This window comes from Tachypleus tridentatus, chromosome 3, assembly GCF_004210375.1.
Source record: "Tachypleus tridentatus isolate NWPU-2018 chromosome 3, ASM421037v1, whole genome shotgun sequence".
In the NCBI taxonomy this organism is placed as follows: domain Eukaryota; kingdom Metazoa; phylum Arthropoda; class Merostomata; order Xiphosura; family Limulidae; genus Tachypleus; species Tachypleus tridentatus.
The window spans coordinates 109854474-109872499 of NC_134827.1; positions in this window are offsets into that span (position 1 = coordinate 109854474).

Genomic DNA, 18026 nt, shown 5'->3' on the forward strand with positions numbered 1-18026 from the left:
ACTAATATTAACTTTACCTTAAACCGAAACAAAATGATCGTCCTTCATCCACTGGTACCATGCGCAGCACTAAGATGGTAGATGAACAGAATACGATATTTCGAGTAGAAATAGGTCTGCGATAAGTCTACGAGTTCAAAACGCCAAATCCGGTATTCAAAACCCCTACGGTGAGTATAACAGGAAGCCCAATATCGATTTGTTCTAAAACAACAAGAAACAAATACAAATAAATTATATTTTTATCTTTTGAAACATCTTAGGATCTTCCATCACTTACAATAGCTGCTACAGTCTCTTACAAATAACTTCATGACCTCCATTTCTCACAATGACTGCTACAGTGTCTTACAAATAATTTTGTACTTCTGTTTCTTATAATATGTTTTAGGTATTCTTATGAGTTCCACTTTTAAGAGCTTTCTCGATCATTAGTTGTTATAACGGCCTTCTAATGCCCTGGTGAGAATTTACCATGACAACAACATTCTGTTTATACTATCTCCAGCTGGGACAGAGGTAAGTCTTCGGATTTACAACGCTAAAATCAGGGGTTCGATTCTCCTCCGTGTGCACAAAAGATAGCCTGATTTGGTTTGTTATAAGAAAATACATACACACACTGTTTCTTCTACTGAAGCGAGTTTATCATTTAGGAAAGTTTGCGTAGTAACCACTTTAAAAAGCAACTGAATACTGGAAAGGGAAAAATCACATTAACAGATCTGAAGTCTGGACTCTTTTACTTTAAACCTTCCTGTTACACTTATTCGTTAGGCCCGGCATGGCCAGATGGTTAGGGCGCTCGACTCAGAATCTGAGGGTCGCGGGTTTGAATCCCAGTTACACCAAACATGCTCGCTATTTCAGCCGTGGAGGCGTTATAATGTTACGGTCAATCCAACTATTCGTTGGTAAAAGAGTAGCCAAACAGTTGACGGTGGGTGTTGGATGACTAGCTGCCTTCACTCTAGTCTCACACTGCTAAATTAGGTACGGCTAGCGCAGATATCCCTCGTATAGCTTTGTGCGAAATTCAAAACAAACACACTTATTCTAATAACTTATAGTTAAAACAGAGGATATCTTATATTAATAACTTGCAGTTAAAACAGAGAATATCATATCCCCTGTTAATTGTAGTTGATAGTAAAGACAAACTTATACTAATGCTTATAGTTAATAGTGAGTATAACTTATATTAATTACTTATATTTAATACAGCGGTATGTCTAGTGATTTACAACGCTAAAATCAGGGGTTCGATTCTCCTCGGTGGGCTCAGCAGATAGCCTGATGTGGCTTTGCTATAAGAAAACACACACACATCTAATAAATCATATTTAACAGTTAGTAGAACTTATCTTGATAACTTATAGTGAGAACAATAGGTTTGATGCCATCAGGTTCTCTATAGCTCCGGTAAACGAAAACCTATCAACAAGTACTTTACATAAAGAGTGTGCCTTCCCAGCATCCTCTGATCACACGAATCACGTGGATTGTGTTAACGCAACAGTTCTATTAACACATCATTTCTTGTAAGTACTCGATGATCGTTAAAAACAAAAAATCAATTTCACTCGGTGTTAAACAAATCCTTGGTATAACACATCTTCCCTTAACAGGCTTTTATATAATTGAAATTTAGGAGTTATCTACATGTGTGTTTACGATTGAATTGAAATAAATGGGAAAGAGCTAATAAACGAGGGAGTGTTATAGGAGATAAAAAGTGTAATTAGGCTCTTGTAACACAAGAAATTCAGATAAATCGAGTGTGACCGAACGATACTTGGTTTTGTCATTATAATGGCACATTCCTATCGAGATCTATCGTTGAATATTTAGAATATTAGAAATAGCTACGCAACAGTAACCAGCTTACGACACACTGAGACGGTTTTTCTTCCCTCCTTAGCATCTACGTTGATGTCACGATCTGGTATCGACACCGTTCTATATATGTACCAAGAATAGCAAAATGATAAACAGTTCCAGCACATAAATATAAATGTATTGTATTAGTTTACAATGGTCGTAATTCACGTTGCTGGAGTTACGTGAATATTCACATGTCGTGTCATATATCTCAGATCGCAGTGCACGAGCGTCTGTCCTCCAGGCGTTTACAGTGTTTACAATTCTAACTTTTGTAATTCTAAACTTGTTGCTAAGTGATGACGACTGCGCTTCGAAAATAAAGATAAGAAAGTGGAAACGGAATCACGCGACTTCTACAATCTCGAACAAATGTAAAGATGCACACTGAGTTAAAGATGCACATTGAGTTAAAGATGCACATTGAGTTAAAGATGTTAAGATGCACACTGAGTTAAAGATGCACACTGAGTAAAAGATGCACATTGAGTTAAAGATGTAAAGATGCACATTGAGTTAAAGATGTAAAGATGTACACTGAGTTAAAGATGTAAAAATGCATATTGAGTTAAAGATGTAAAGATGCACATTGAGTTAAAGATGTAAAGATGTACACTGAGTTAAAGATGTAAAAATGCATATTGAGTTAAAGATGTAAAGATGCACATTGAGTTAAAGATGTAAAGAGGCATATTGAGTTAAAGATGTAAAGGTGCACACTGAGTTAAAGATGTAAAGATGTACATTGAGTTAAAGATGTAAAGATGCACATTGAGTTAAAGATGTAAAGATGCACATTGAGTTAAAGATGTAAAAATGCATATTGAGTTAAAGATGTAAAGATGTACACTGAGTTAAAGATGTAAAGATGCACACTGAGTTAAAGATGTAAAGGTGCACACTGAGTTAAAGATGTAAAGATGTACATTGAGTTAAAGATGTAAAGATGCACATTGAGTTAAAGATGTAAAGATGCACACTGAGTTACAGATGTAAAGATGCACATTGAGTTAAAGATGTAAAGATGTACACTGAGTTAAAGATGTAAAGATGCACACTGAGTTAAAGATGTAAAGGTGCACACTGAGTTAAAGATGTAAAGATGCACACTGAGTTAAAGATGTAAAGATGCACATTGAGTTGAAGATGTAAAGATGCATATTGAGTTAAATATGTAAAGATGCACACTGAGTTAAAGATGTAAAGATGCATATTGAGTTAAAGATGTAAAGGTGCACACTGAGTTAAAGATGTACATTGAGTTAAAGATGTAAAGATGCATATTGAGGTAAAGATGTAAAGATGCACACTGAGTTAAAGATGTAAAGATGCACATTGAGTTAAAGATGTGAAGATGCACACTGAGTTAAAGATGTAAAGATGCACACCGAGTTAAAGATGTAAAGATGCACACTGAGTTAAAGATGTAAAGATGCACATTGAGTTAAAGATGTAAAGATGCACATTGAGTTAAAGATGTAAAGATGCACACTGAGTTAAAGATATAAAGAAGCACATTGAGTTAAAGATGTAAAGATGCACATTGAGTTAAAGATATAAAGATGTACACTGAGTTAAAGATGTAAAGATGCACACTGAGTTAAAGATGTAAAGATGCACATTGAGTTAAAGATGTGAAGATGCACACTGAGTTAAAGATGTAAAGATGCACACCGAGTTAAAGATGTAAAGATGCACACTGAGTTACAGATGTAAAGATGCACACTGAGTTAAAGATGTAAAGGTGCACACTGAGTTAAAGATGTAAAGATGCACACTGAGTTAAAGATGTAAAGATGCACATTGAGTTAAAGATGTGAAGATGCACACTGAGTTAAAGATGTAAAGATGCACACCGAGTTAAAGATGTAAAGATGCACACTGAGTTACAGATGTAAAGATGCACACTGAGTTAAAGATGTAAAGGTGCACACTGAGTTAAAGATGTAAAGATGTACACTGAGTTAAAGATGTAAAGATGCACACTGAGTTAAAGATGTAAAGGTGCACACTGAGTTAAAGATGTAAAGATGCACACTGAGTTAAAGATGTAAAGATGCACATTGAGTTGAAGATGTAAAGATGCATATTGAGTTAAATATGTAAAGATGCACACTGAGTTAAAGATGTAAAGATGCATATTGAGTTAAAGATGTAAAGGTGCACACTGAGTTAAAGATGTACATTGAGTTAAAGATGTAAAGATGCATATTGAGGTAAAGATGTAAAGATGCACACTGAGTTAAAGATGTAAAGATGCACATTGAGTTAAAGATGTGAAGATGCACACTGAGTTAAAGATGTAAAGATGCACACCGAGTTAAAGATGTAAAGATGCACACTGAGTTAAAGATGTAAAGATGCACATTGAGTTAAAGATGTAAAGATGCACATTGAGTTAAAGATGTAAAGATGCACACTGAGTTAAAGATATAAAGAAGCACATTGAGTTAAAGATGTAAAGATGCACACTGAGTTAAAGATATAAAGATGTACACTGAGTTAAAGATGTAAAGATGCACACTGAGTTAAAGATGTAAAGATGCACATTGAGTTAAAGATGTGAAGATGCACACTGAGTTAAAGATGTAAAGATGCACACCGAGTTAAAGATGTAAAGATGCACACTGAGTTACAGATGTAAAGATGCACACTGAGTTAAAGATGTAAAGGTGCACACTGAGTTAAAGATGTAAAGATGCACACTGAGTTAAAGATGTAAAGATGCACATTGAGTTAAAGATGTGAAGATGCACACTGAGTTAAAGATGTAAAGATGCACACCGAGTTAAAGATGTAAAGATGAACACTGAGTTACAGATGTAAAGATGCACACTGAGTTAAAGATGTAAAGGTGCACACTGAGTTAAAGATGTAAAGATGCACACTGAGTTACAGATGTAAAGATGCACATTGAGTTAAGGATGTAAAGATGCACACTGAGTTAAAGATGTAAAGATGCACACTGAGATACAGATGTAAAGATGCACACTGAGTTAAAGATGTAAAGGTGCACACTGAGTTAAAGATGTAAAGATGCACATTGAGTTAAAGATATAAAGAAGCACATTGAGTTAAAGATGTAAAGATGCACATTGAGTTAAAGATGTAAAGATGCACACTGAGTTAAAGATGTAAAGAAGCACACTGAGTTAAAGTGAAGGCCTTATTTTTAGGGGGTTCACACACATTTTCCTCCTTTTTATGAAACATCATCGCAAGACAACTGAAAATATCTATTATCGTTCAAACCAGGTAAACAAGTCCTTGGTTATGAAATGTAGTTCGTAGGTTAATTTCTGAGATTGGAGAAGGAACCGTTTTTAGAGATAAATTCTCCTCTTATTTCTTGTTTTATCTCGTAAATCGTAAAATAACCACTTGAATTCAATGCTCTGACGTTAAATATACATTTAAAATATTACTTTTGTAACAAGGTGTTGGTGTAGTTGGACAGGTGCAAATCACAGGCACCCCCAGTGGCTCAGCGGTACGTCTGCGGACTTACACGCTAAAATCCGGTTTTCGATACCCATGGTGGGTAGAGCACAGATAGCCCATTTGTGCTTAATTCAAAACAACAACAACAGCAAATCACAGTTACGTCACAAAAGGAAGTGTTTGGGAAACTGGCTGTTAATCTTGGAAGGAAAATTAATTTTTCTTACGCATGTGTAGAAAGATGTTTCAAAATAAAAGGGTTATATTTCTTGCCTTGATTTCCAGTATCCAGTGAAGAATCTTATAATATAGTTGTTACATGGTTGTAGCTATCACTGATACAGATGCTAAGAAAGTCATTTCATATCACGTCTCTCATCTTTTGACCGATTTGAAATCTAATTATAGTTTTGGCTTTAGAAGGTCGAACACTTTACACTGATGTGCTTGACCAAAGCCAAGGTCTCATACATTAATTTACACTTATCCTGCCTGAAAGAATTTCAATTTGAGGGTAGGCTGGTGGAGGTTCTGATGAGTAATAAAATCGAATTTAGCACACGTGCGCCACCCGCTTGGTGTTGGTGTCGCATATAAACATGGCCTACAAAAAGGAATAAAAAAGTTTCACAGATTACTGTATTCTAATACAGCCCAAAAGTATATCACGTGCCGATGCTGTTGAGGACTCCCCCTTGTAACTAATGTAACAAACTCGTTGTGAATAAATAATAAATCATATTTAAATACATAAAACTGTGTGGTGTCTCACACTCTTTTGTCACAATATTTTGGACGTTTTAAATCAACTAGTTCTTACGGTAATAAACCGTAATTTTGGTAATACGTTAAGCTAAGAATTTACGTTCCAGACTTTTGAAAAGTAAAGAACTGGTCGCACGTGGTTTGTTTGTTCTGAGTAAACTTTCTCTCTCCCCCCAGTGACACGGCGATATTACCTGACTTCTCCTTGCACGAGCTTAACTTCTTGAGGCTCAGAAGAGCGCGTGGCTTGCACAACAAGAACGGAACGTGAGCTTACGTGCAGGTGAAGTAGTAACTCATGCACGCGACTGTTAGACATTAGTACCAAGCCCAACGTTTGTCACTAACGTTTGGCTGGTTGCTTCTAGTTACATGTGTCCCTGGAATACGGTTTTACTACAATGTTCTCTGCTACATAAGCGTGTCGCAGGTTAATTTTAAAGTTACCTTCTTTGTTAAACTAATTCACCTTTTTAAAGTCAGTGGTTCGATCCCTTCAAATATACTTTTAAAAATATTTTATTATTATTTACTTAAAGTTAAATCGCTGTTTATTGAAACTAAACATCAAAGTATTGCATACAACAACTTCTGTACGGTCTGAATGTTTGTTTAGTGATAAAACTAAGGTAAAACGCGTTTGGTAGTTTTTTCGTCGTAACCTGCAATTTGAAATAATAGGTTTCGTCACTCAATGAATTTACGTCAACTCGTCACAGAACTGGAAGAAAAGTCTGTTTTTAAGAACTATTATTATTCTGTTTAAATGCAAACACGAATATTTAAGTGTTTGAAGGTTCAGTGCCGTCTTGAAGGTAATCTTCTTCAACGTAAAGAGAAGCTAAGCAGTTACTGCTAAGGCTTGGTGTTATTCTGCTAGCAATGTGGTGCACTGAAGTTGGAAGCGACATTTTCGGCTGTTTAGTCTCTTGATGTTGGACAGGAAGTAGGATAACCAAGAGGTAAGTGTATTGAACATTAATGTATTCTATCTTTTTCTACGAAAACGGTGAATACAGTGATACCATAGTTCTATTCATATATACTCTCTGACCCAGGATTTCGCCGGCTGTTTCGTAAGTGATTCTTTCTTTATTTATTTTTTTCTTACGGTCACTTGTTCTTGTGTTTCACACGATGGCGAAATAAACACGCTAGTCTCCAGCTCTGGTTGAGGTGGTTAACCTTGCTTTTAGATCGGAGGCTGACCCTGTGGTTGAGCTCTGGGGGGCGGAGGTTGACCCTGTGGTTGAGCTCTGGGTTGGTGAATCGATGATCCGTGAACAAATCTGTGTAATACTGACCATAGTTAATCCCATAGATTGGGTGGTGGTAGTCAGGCGCATGTAAGTAGCTGTCAATCCTAGTGTAAGGTATCCTTTAATTTCTCTTCATCCTTACTAACCATTCACCGGAACAGCATCTTACTGACCATTCACTGGAACAGCATCTTACTAACCATTCACCGGGACAGCAACTTACTGACCATTCACCGGGACAATATCTTACTGACCATTCACCGGGAACGGTAAGCTTGAAACCAAGCTGAAAATGGCGATTGGTTGAGCACTGAGTAATAGTTAGAGTTAATATTTAATTTTTGTAATATTTGTTTTGTTTCCCGTTAGCACAGAGCTTAGTTTCCAGGCACAATAACTTTATACTTCAGCACCTGGAGTGGGGATAGTGCACTTAGCGTATTGTGTAGCTGTATGTTTAGCAAAGATAACTCTTGGTTTTCTTCTGTTTTGAATTTCGCGCAAAGCTACATAAGGGCTATCTGCGCTGGCCATCTCTAATTTAGCAGTGTAAGACAGCTAGTCATGACCACGCACTGCCAACTCTTGGACTACTCCTTTTACTAACGAATAGTAGGACTGGCCGTCACATTATAATGACCCAAGAGCTGAAAGAGCGGCATGTTTGGTGTGACAGGTATTCGAACCTTCGACCCTCAGATTACGATTCAAGCGCCATGCTGGGTTACTATATAGGTAATTTACTCTGATCGAACTTAATATTAATTACTCAGAATAATTTGACGCTAAAAGACAGTTTTGCAAAATGAACAGTTAGTAAAAAATGTGCCCAAATGTAACTATTTTTTTCTGCTTTAACAGAGCTCAGTGGATTGAATTTGGTTCTGCGAAACGGTGGTAAATAGAATACATTATATAAACTGGTGTTATAATTCTTATTTTGACCACTCAACGATCCCCCCCAACCCATCGACTCAACGGTCAGTCTTCAGACATAAGACGTTAAAGACTGGGTTTCGATACTCGTGGATGAGAAGGCACAGTAGAGATAGTCCACTGTATAGTATTGCGCTGAATGACAACAAACAAACCCATTATGAATTAATACAACATTTTATCGATTTCCCCTCCACAAGAGAAGTGACGTCACGAAACGATATGTTTAAGCGAGTTAATGTTTTCTAAACCCTTTAGGTCAAGAAGAAATACATAAGTGATATGGACCCTCAGGTTCACACCTAGTAGCTTTTGGGCTACTCTTGTAGGACAGAGGAGTGATATGGACCCTCAGGTTCACACCTAGTAGCTCTTGGGCTACTCTTGTAGGACAGAGGAGTGATATGGACCCTCAGGTTCACACCTAGTAGCTCTTGGGCTACTCTTGTAGGACAGTGGAGTGATATGGACCCTCAGGTTCACACCCGGTAGCTCTTGGGCTACTCTTGTAGGACAGAGGAGTGATATGGACCCTCAGGTTCACACCCAGTAGCTCTTGGGCTACTCTTGTAGGACAGAGGAGTGATATGGACCCTCAGGTTCACACCCGGTAGCTCTTGGGCTACTTTTGTAGGACAGTGGAGTGATACGGACCCTCAGGTTCACACCCGGTAGCTCTTGGGCTACTCTTGTAGGACAGAGGAGTGATATGGACCCTCAGGTTCACACCCGGTAGCTCTTGGGCTACTCTTGTAGGACGGTGGAGTGATATGGACCCTCAGGTTCACACCCGGTAGCTCTTGGGCTACTCTTGTAGGACGGTGGAGTGATATGGACCCTCAGGTTCACACCCGGTAGCTCTTGGGCTACTCTTGTAGGATAGTGGAGTGATATGGACCCTCAGGTTCACACCCGGTAGCTCTTGGGCTACTCTTGTGGGACAGTGGAGTGATATGGACCCTCAGGTTCACACCCGGTAGCTCTTGGGCTACTCTTGTAGGACAGAGGAGTGATATGGACCCTCAGGTTCACACCCGGTAGCTCTTGGGCTACTCTTGTAGGACAGTGGAGTGATATGGACCCTCAGGTTCACACCCGGTAGCTCTTGGGCTACTCTTATAGGACGGTGGAGTGATATGGACCCTCAGGTTCACACCCGGTAGCTCTTGGGCTACTCCTGTAGGACAGAGGAGTGATATGGACCCTCAGGTTCACACCCAGTAGCTCTTGGGCTACTCCTGTAGGACAGAGGAGTGATATGGACCCTCAGGTTCACACCCGGTAGCTCTTGGGCTACTCTTGTAGGACAGTGGAGTGATATGGACCCTCAGGTTCACACCCGGTAGCTCTTGGGCTACTCTTGTAGGACAGTGGAGTGATATGGACCCTCAGGTTCACACCCGGTAGCTCTTGGGCTACTCTTGTAGGACGGTGGAGTGATATGGACCCTCAGGTTCACACCCGGTAGCTCTTGGGCTACTCCTGTAGGACAGAGGAGTGATATGGACCCTCAGGTTCACACCCAGTAGCTCTTGGGCTATTCTTATAGGACAGAGGAGTGATATGGACCCTCAGGTTCACACCCGGTAGCTCTTGGGCTACTCTTGTAGGACGGTGGAGTGATATGGACCCTCAGGTTCACACCCGGTAGCTCTTGGGCTACTCTTGTAGGACGGTGGAGTGATATGGACCCTCAGGTTCACACCCGGTAGCTCTTGGGCTACTCTTGTAGGATAGTGGAGTGATATGGACCCTCAGGTTCACACCCGGTAGCTCTTGGGCTACTCTTGTAGGACAGTGGAGTGATATGGACCCTCAGGTTCACACCCGGTAGCTCTTGGGCTACTCTTGTAGGACAGAGGAGTGATATGGACCCTCAGGTTCACACCCGGTAGCTCTTGGGCTACTCTTGTAGGACAGTGGAGTGATATGGACCCTCAGGTTCACACCCGGTAGCTCTTGGGCTACTCTTATAGGACGGTGGAGTGATATGGACCCTCAGGTTCACACCCGGTAGCTCTTGGGCTACTCTTGTAGGACGGTGGAGTGATATGGACCCTCAGGTTCACACCCGGTAGCTCTTGGGCTACTCTTGTAGGATAGTGGAGTGATATGGACCCTCAGGTTCACACCCGGTAGCTCTTGGGCTACTCTTGTAGGACAGTGGAGTGATATGGACCCTCAGGTTCACACCCGGTAGCTCTTGGGCTACTCTTGTAGGACAGAGGAGTGATATGGACCCTCAGGTTCACACCCGGTAGCTCTTGGGCTACTCTTGTAGGACAGTGGAGTGATATGGACCCTCAGGTTCACACCCGGTAGCTCTTGGGCTACTCTTATAGGACGGTGGAGTGATATGGACCCTCAGGTTCACACCCGGTAGCTCTTGGGCTACTCCTGTAGGACAGAGGAGTGATATGGACCCTCAGGTTCACACCCAGTAGCTCTTGGGCTACTCCTGTAGGACAGAGGAGTGATATGGACCCTCAGGTTCACACCTGGTAGCTCTTGGGCTACTCTTGTAGGACAGTGGAGTGATATGGACCCTCAGGTTCACACCCGGTAGCTCTTGGGCTACTCTTGTAGGACAGTGGAGTGATATGGACCCTCAGGTTCACACCCGGTAGCTCTTGGGCTACTCTTGTAGGACGGTGGAGTGATATGGACCCTCAGGTTCACACCCGGTAGCTCTTGGGCTACTCCTGTAGGACAGAGGAGTGATATGGACCCTCAGGTTCACACCCAGTAGCTCTTGGGCTATTCTTATAGGACAGAGGAGTGATATGGACCCTCAGTTTCACACCCGGTAGCTTTTGGGCTACTCTTGTAGGACAGAGGAGTGATATGGACCCTGAGGTTCACACCCAGTAGCTCTTGGGCTACTTTTGTAGGACAGTGGAGTGATATAGACCCTCAGGTTCACACCCAGTAGCTCTTGGGCTACTCTTGTAGGACAGAGGAGTGATATGGACCCTGAGGTTCACACCCGGTAGCTCTTGGGCTACTCTTGTGGACAGAGGAGTGATATGGACCCTCAGGTTCACACCCAGTAGCTCTTGGGCTACTCTTGTAGGACAGAGGAGTGATATGGACCCTGAGGTTCACACCCGGTAGCTCTTGGGCTACTCTTGTAGGACAGAGGAGTGATATGGACCCTCAGGTTCACACCCGGTAGCTCTTGGGCTACTCTTGTAGGACAGTGGAGTGATATGGACCCTCAGGTTCACACCCGGTAGCTCTTGGGCTACTCTTGTAGGACAGAGGAGTGATATGGACCCTTAGGTTCACACCCGGTAGCTCTTGGGCTACTCTTGTAGGACAGTGGAGTGATATGGACCCTGAGGTACACACCCGGTAGCTCTTGGGCTACTCTTGTAGGACAGAGGAGTGATATGGACCCTCAGGTTCACACCCGGTAGCTCTTGGGCTACTCTTGTAGGACAGTGGAGTGATATGGACTTTCAGGTTCACACCCGGTAGCTCTTGGGCTACTCTTGTAGGACAGAGGAGTGATATGAACCCTCAGGTTCACACCCGGTAGCTCTTGGGCTACTCTTGTAGGACAGAGGAGTGATATGGACCCTCAGGTTCACACCCAGTAGCTCTTGGGCTACTCCTGTAGGACAGAGGAGTGATATGGACCCTCAGGTTCACACCCGGTAGCTCTTGGGCTACTCCTGTAGGACAGAGGAGTGATATGGACCCTCAGGTTCACACCCGGTAGCTCTTGGGCTACTCCTGTAGGACAGAGGAGTGATATGGACCCTCAGGTTCACACCCGGTAGCTCTTGGGCTACTCCTGTAGGACAGAGGAGTGATATGGACCCTCAGGTTCACACCCGTTAGCTCTTGGGCTACTCTTGTAGGACAGTGGAGTGATATGGACCCTCAGGTTCACACCCGGTAGCTCTTGGGCTACTCCTGTAGGACAGAGGAGTGATATGGACCCTCAGGTTCACACCCGGTAGCTCTTGGGCTACTCCTGTAGGACAGAGGAGTGATATGGACCCTCAGGTTCACACCCGTTAGCTCTTGGGCTACTCTTGTAGGACAGTGGAGTGATATGGACCCTCAGGTTCACACCCGGTAGCTCTACGAATGTTATAACATTATGATGGTTTTTTCGTTTTCCTTTTCAAAAATTGGTTCTCTTACATTAAAATAATACTTTGTCGTTTGGGGCACAGCGGTATGTTTGATACACGTGGTGGGCAGAGCAGAGACAGCCCATTTTGTAGCTTTGTGTTTAATTCTGAACAAAGCAAACTGCTGATATTTCAAAATGGCGCCTTTCAGGATCTGTCCTTTTTAATTAAACCAATATAAGAACAATTTTGTTCGGTTTTCAATGTAATTCTTCTTCTCGAGATAACACAATCATGTTCTGTGATTATAAAGAACAGATTAGATTCATCTTTATTCTTCCTACAAATTTACATCTATATAAAGTTCTACAACAAAAAGTTAATGTTTCTTTTGATGTTATGGAAGAGTCTGTTTGTATTTAAACACAAAACTACACAATGGGTTATCTGTACTCTGCTCATCACAGGTGTGGAAACCGAGCTTCTAGCGTTGTAAATCCGCAGACATACCACCAATACAGATAGATACCTTAATGTATACACAATTCATCCTTGGAGCACTTCCCGAAGTTTTGTTTAGTTTATCGCTTCTAAAATTATTTATTTTAACAACTTGTTTCTCAGTTATTTATATTATTTAAAGCCACATCAAATAGGATTTCTTATACTAACTTATACCCACTGGGAAGGGGCGTACAAGAGAAAACAGATAACAACTATTGTAGATACAGTTAGGGTAAAACAATGCGTTTCCCACTGATTCAGCTTAACGCTCTGGTATTACACTGAAAACATACGTATACTAATTCTAAACAAACGTATAACAAAGTTATGTTTCCTGCTGATGGTAAACGTGCTTACATCCAAGATGTTACAGCATATTCTACTATATTGTCTCATAATGGAGTATATATACCAAAATAACGGTACCTTATAATTAATTTGAGGCGCACTCTAGTGTTAGTTAAATCCGGACCACCATGTCAGACATGTAATCAATTCAACCAGCGCGTGCGAGCTGTGAGACTTCGGCGTAATTAACAACTAATCACTAACGAAAGCGAACAGACTGAGATGAACGTCATACAGAAAAACAAGGCTAAATAATGAACTTATAAGCCTGTATGTATTCTTACATATTCTTTGAAGCGAGTCGACATTGAAATGTTTTATAGAACAGACGCTCGTGTTCGGAATTTTCTTTTGACACCCAACTCTCACGTTTCACTTTAAACTCTTATGTTTCGTTACAACATGCTCTTCAAAGTTGTCTGGTGTTTGTTCTCATTCTTTCAGCAATTTATTTCAAATTTTAATTTTTCTATTAAAAGTTATTTTAAAGTCTACGCTCTAACGATCTCCCCTCTAGAAGGTTTTCATTCTTGTTACGTAGTAATGTCTATATATATTTAAAAATAATGATTTAAACGCTATAAGATAAGCGAAGCGACAGAAGCCATTAGGCTTAACGTGTGTGATGAAAATCCGTTTAAAATTCACATATTTTTCTTTACATTCCTTTTAATTTGCTTGTTTTTGTTTCGTAAAAGTAATATTTCAGAATAATCTTTTATCTTCCACAACTTGCTGCTGAAGAGGCTTTTCGTACAGTACCAGAATACTTTTAATTTTATTGATCAAGTTAAACCCTGACGAAAGATCCCTGGGATTTTATCACAAATATTAGGCCTAATGTATAAACGTTGCTAATATAATATATTCTTGAAGTTGCATAGAACCAAGAAAAAAATATCCTTACCTCTACTTACGATCTATAATGTAGCAAACCATATAAACAACAAAATACTCATGAGGCCTAAGAATATCTTTTGATTGTTAGACATATTGAGCCCTAGTCTCTGAATCAAAAGGACGACATTTTTGACAGCTACTGTGTTTCACATCATACAGTATATCCTAAGCTAGTTAGTGAAATAAGAACCACCTAGCGTTCATTAAAAATAGGACAATGAAGGGAAACAGAAGGCATTATGTGGATAAATTTCATTTGGTGTTCCATTATGTTTTACTCACTACATGCCGAAAGCAGGCGAATTGTGAGAAATCGTTTGGCCTAAAACATGTTATAACAAACAGTAATTATAAAGTATTAAACTGAATATATCAATGGCGTTTAGGGTTGTTTTGTTTTGTTTTTTCCCTCAACGAGGACTACTTGCGTTAGCTGTCTCTAATGTCACAGTGAAAGACTAGAGGGAAGGCAACTAGTCATCACCACCCACCGTCAACTCTTGAGCTACTCTGTCACCAATGAATATTAGGATTGATAGTAACATTATAATGCTCCATGGCTGAAAGGGCGTGCATGTTTGGTGCGACGGGACTTGAACCATCACATTTTAACGGCCCTAACCACCTGGCCATGCTGGGTCGCAGTCATACGAATAAACAGACAGTCAAATAGACAAGCAGACAGTCAGATAGACAAGCAGACAGTCAGATAGACAAGAAGACAGTCAGATGGACAAATCAGTTAGAAAGTTAGCATTAATTGGTAAGAAAAATAAACAAACCTAGTTACGTATACACGAATCTCTATAAAACTCGATAATACATACAGTTGAAGAAACTGATTTGTTAAAACTTTTAGATAAACGTCACGTATTAAAGTTAAAGTTCGCTGAAACTGAAACTTTGTTTTCTTTCGTTTCGCGTCAAAAAGCCAGAGGTCAATAAAAAGCATTCAATGTTCTTAAAGCGATACTGAAAACGTTTTACTCCTTCCATTTTACATTCAGAGAAAGAACCATATTATGGATTCGTTTCAGAGTTCGTATTTTTTGTGTTCATTGGTGTCATACGTCACGCTTGTAACTTCTAATGTAAACACTTTAGTGGAGACTTGATTTCCGCTGAAACGACTTTAGTTTTTCTAAAATCGCTCTGAGAAAACCAAGCTGGTCGTTTGTCAGCTCAGAAACTACACATTAAAGTGACGAAATGGAACTAGTTTGTCGTCTAAGGACCTTTTGACTTTTGTAATATTCTACGTAAATGGAGAATGGACCTGAATATACACTACACATCATAAGCTGCTGACAGTGTTTTTCACTTTTGTTTTTACATTTCGCACAAAGCTACTTAAGGGCTATCTTTGATAGCCGTCCTTAATTTAGCAGTGTAAGACTAGAGGGGAGGCAGCTAGTCATCACCACCCACCGCCACCTCTTGGGCTACTCTTTTACGAACGGATAGTGGGATTGATCGTCACATTATAATGCCCCCAAGACTGAAAGGTGGATCATGTTTGGTGAGAGGGGTATTCGAACCCGCGACCCTCAGATTACGAGTCGAATGCCTTAACCCACCTGGCCATGCCGGGCCCCGTGGACAGTGAATTTAACCCTTAAACAGCGGTCACCATCAACTTATGCTGCTACCTACAACATTCCCGCTGTTCTAAGGGTTAAGAACTGGTTACTAGGGTCATATTGGTTATCATAAAGTACCACAAACTTAAACATAAAGTACCCGTAACTAACCACAACTTATCACATAATATACAAAAACTAAATAAATAAAATACAAAACATATAAATATAATTTCAACAAGTACACTATACTAACTTGATATGTAATATGTTACATTGAGAACTGATGGCACACGGATAATGGAAATAAACATAATAACAGACCTATTGGATAACACACAATACTACCTAAAGGCACTGTGATGAGTTGATAAACCGGCTTAATCTCCAACGTAATGATCCATTTTGACGGTTCGTACAGATGAGTTTAGAATGTAGTTGTGATGAGTTGATAAACCGGCTTAATCTCCAACGTAATGATCCATTTTGACGGTTCGTACAGATGAGTTTAGAATGTAGTTGTGATGAGTTGATAAACCGGCTTAATCTCCAACGTAATGATCCATTCTGACAGATGAGTTTAGAATGTAGTTGTGATGAGTTGATAAACCGGCTTAATCTCCAACGTAATGATCCATTCTGACAGATGAGTTTAGAATGTAGTTTTGTACAAGAATATTTGACCTTATTGTCTATTTCTGGCTACTTTGCGGTCAGTTCGTAGTAATCAGCAAGACAAAGCTACTAAATACATACCATGATGTTTTTTACCACTTTTAAGTAAATTCGAACCTTCTGGCCCTGAGATACTGTCAGAAAGTGGGTTCTATTAACTGAGATACTGTCAGAAAGTGGGTTCTATTAACTTAGATACTGTCAGAAAGTGGGTTCTATTAACTGAGATACTGTCAGAAAGTGGGTTGTATTAACTGAGATACTGTCAGAAAGTGGGTTCTATTAACTTAGATACTGTCAGAAAGTGGGTTCTATAAACTGAGATACTGTCAGAAAGTGGGTTTTATTAACTGAGATACTGTCAGAAAGTGGGTTCTATTAACTGAGATACTGTCATAAAGTTGGTTCTATTAACTGAGATACTGTCAGAAAGTGGGTTCTATTAACTGAGGTACTGTCAGAAAGTGGGTTCTATTAATTTAGATACTGTCAGAAAGTGGGTTCTATTAACTTAGATACTGTCAGAAAGTGGGTTCTATTAACTGAGATACTGTCATAAAGTGGGTTCTATTAACTGAGATACTGTCATAAAGTGGGTTCTATTAACTGAGATACTGTCAGAAAGTGAGTTCTATTAACTTAGATACTGTCAGAAAGTGGGTTTTATTAACTGAGATACTGTCAGAAAGTGGGTTCTATTTACTTAGATACTGTCATAAAGTGGGTTCTATTAACTTAGATACTGTCATAAAGTGGGTTTTATTAACTGAGATACTGTCAGAAAGTGAGTTCTATTAACTAAGATACTGTCATAAAGTGGGTTCTATTAACTTAGATACTTCAGAAAGTGGGTTCTATTAACTGAGATACTGTCAGAAAGTGAGTTCTATTAACTGAGATACTGTCAGAAAGTGGGTTCTATTAATTTAGATACTGTCAGAAAGTGGGTTCTATTAACTGAGATACTGTCAGAAAGTGAGTTCTATTAACTGAGATACTGTCAGAAAGTGGGTTCTATTAACTTAGATACTTCAGAAAGTGGGTTCTATTAACTGAGATACTGTCAGAAAGTGAGTTCTATTAACTGAGATACTGTCAGAAAGTGGGTTCTATTAACTGAGATACTTCAGAAAGTGGGTTCTATTAACTGAGATACTGTCAGAAAGTGGGTTCTATTAACTGAGATACTGTCAGAAAGTTGGTTCTATTAACTGAGATACTGTCATAAAGTGGGTTCTATTAACTGAGATACTGTCATAAAGTGGGTTCTATTAACTGAGATACTGTCATAAAGTGGGTTCTATTAACTTAGATACTGTCATAAAGTAGGTTCTATTAACTTAGATACTGTCATAAAGTGGGTTCTATTAACTGAGATACTGTCAGAAAGTGGGTTCTATTAACTGAGATACTGTCAGAAAGTGGGTTCTATTAACTTAGATACTGTCATAAAGTGGGTTCTATTAACTTAGATACTGTCATAAAGTGGGTTCTATTAACTGAGATACTGTCAGAAAGTAGGTTATATTAACTGAGATACTGTCAGAAAGTGGGTTCTATTAACTGAGATCCTGTCATAAAGTGAGTTCTATTAACTGAGATACTGTCATAAAGTGGGTTCTATTAACTGAGATACTGTCAGAAAGTGGGTT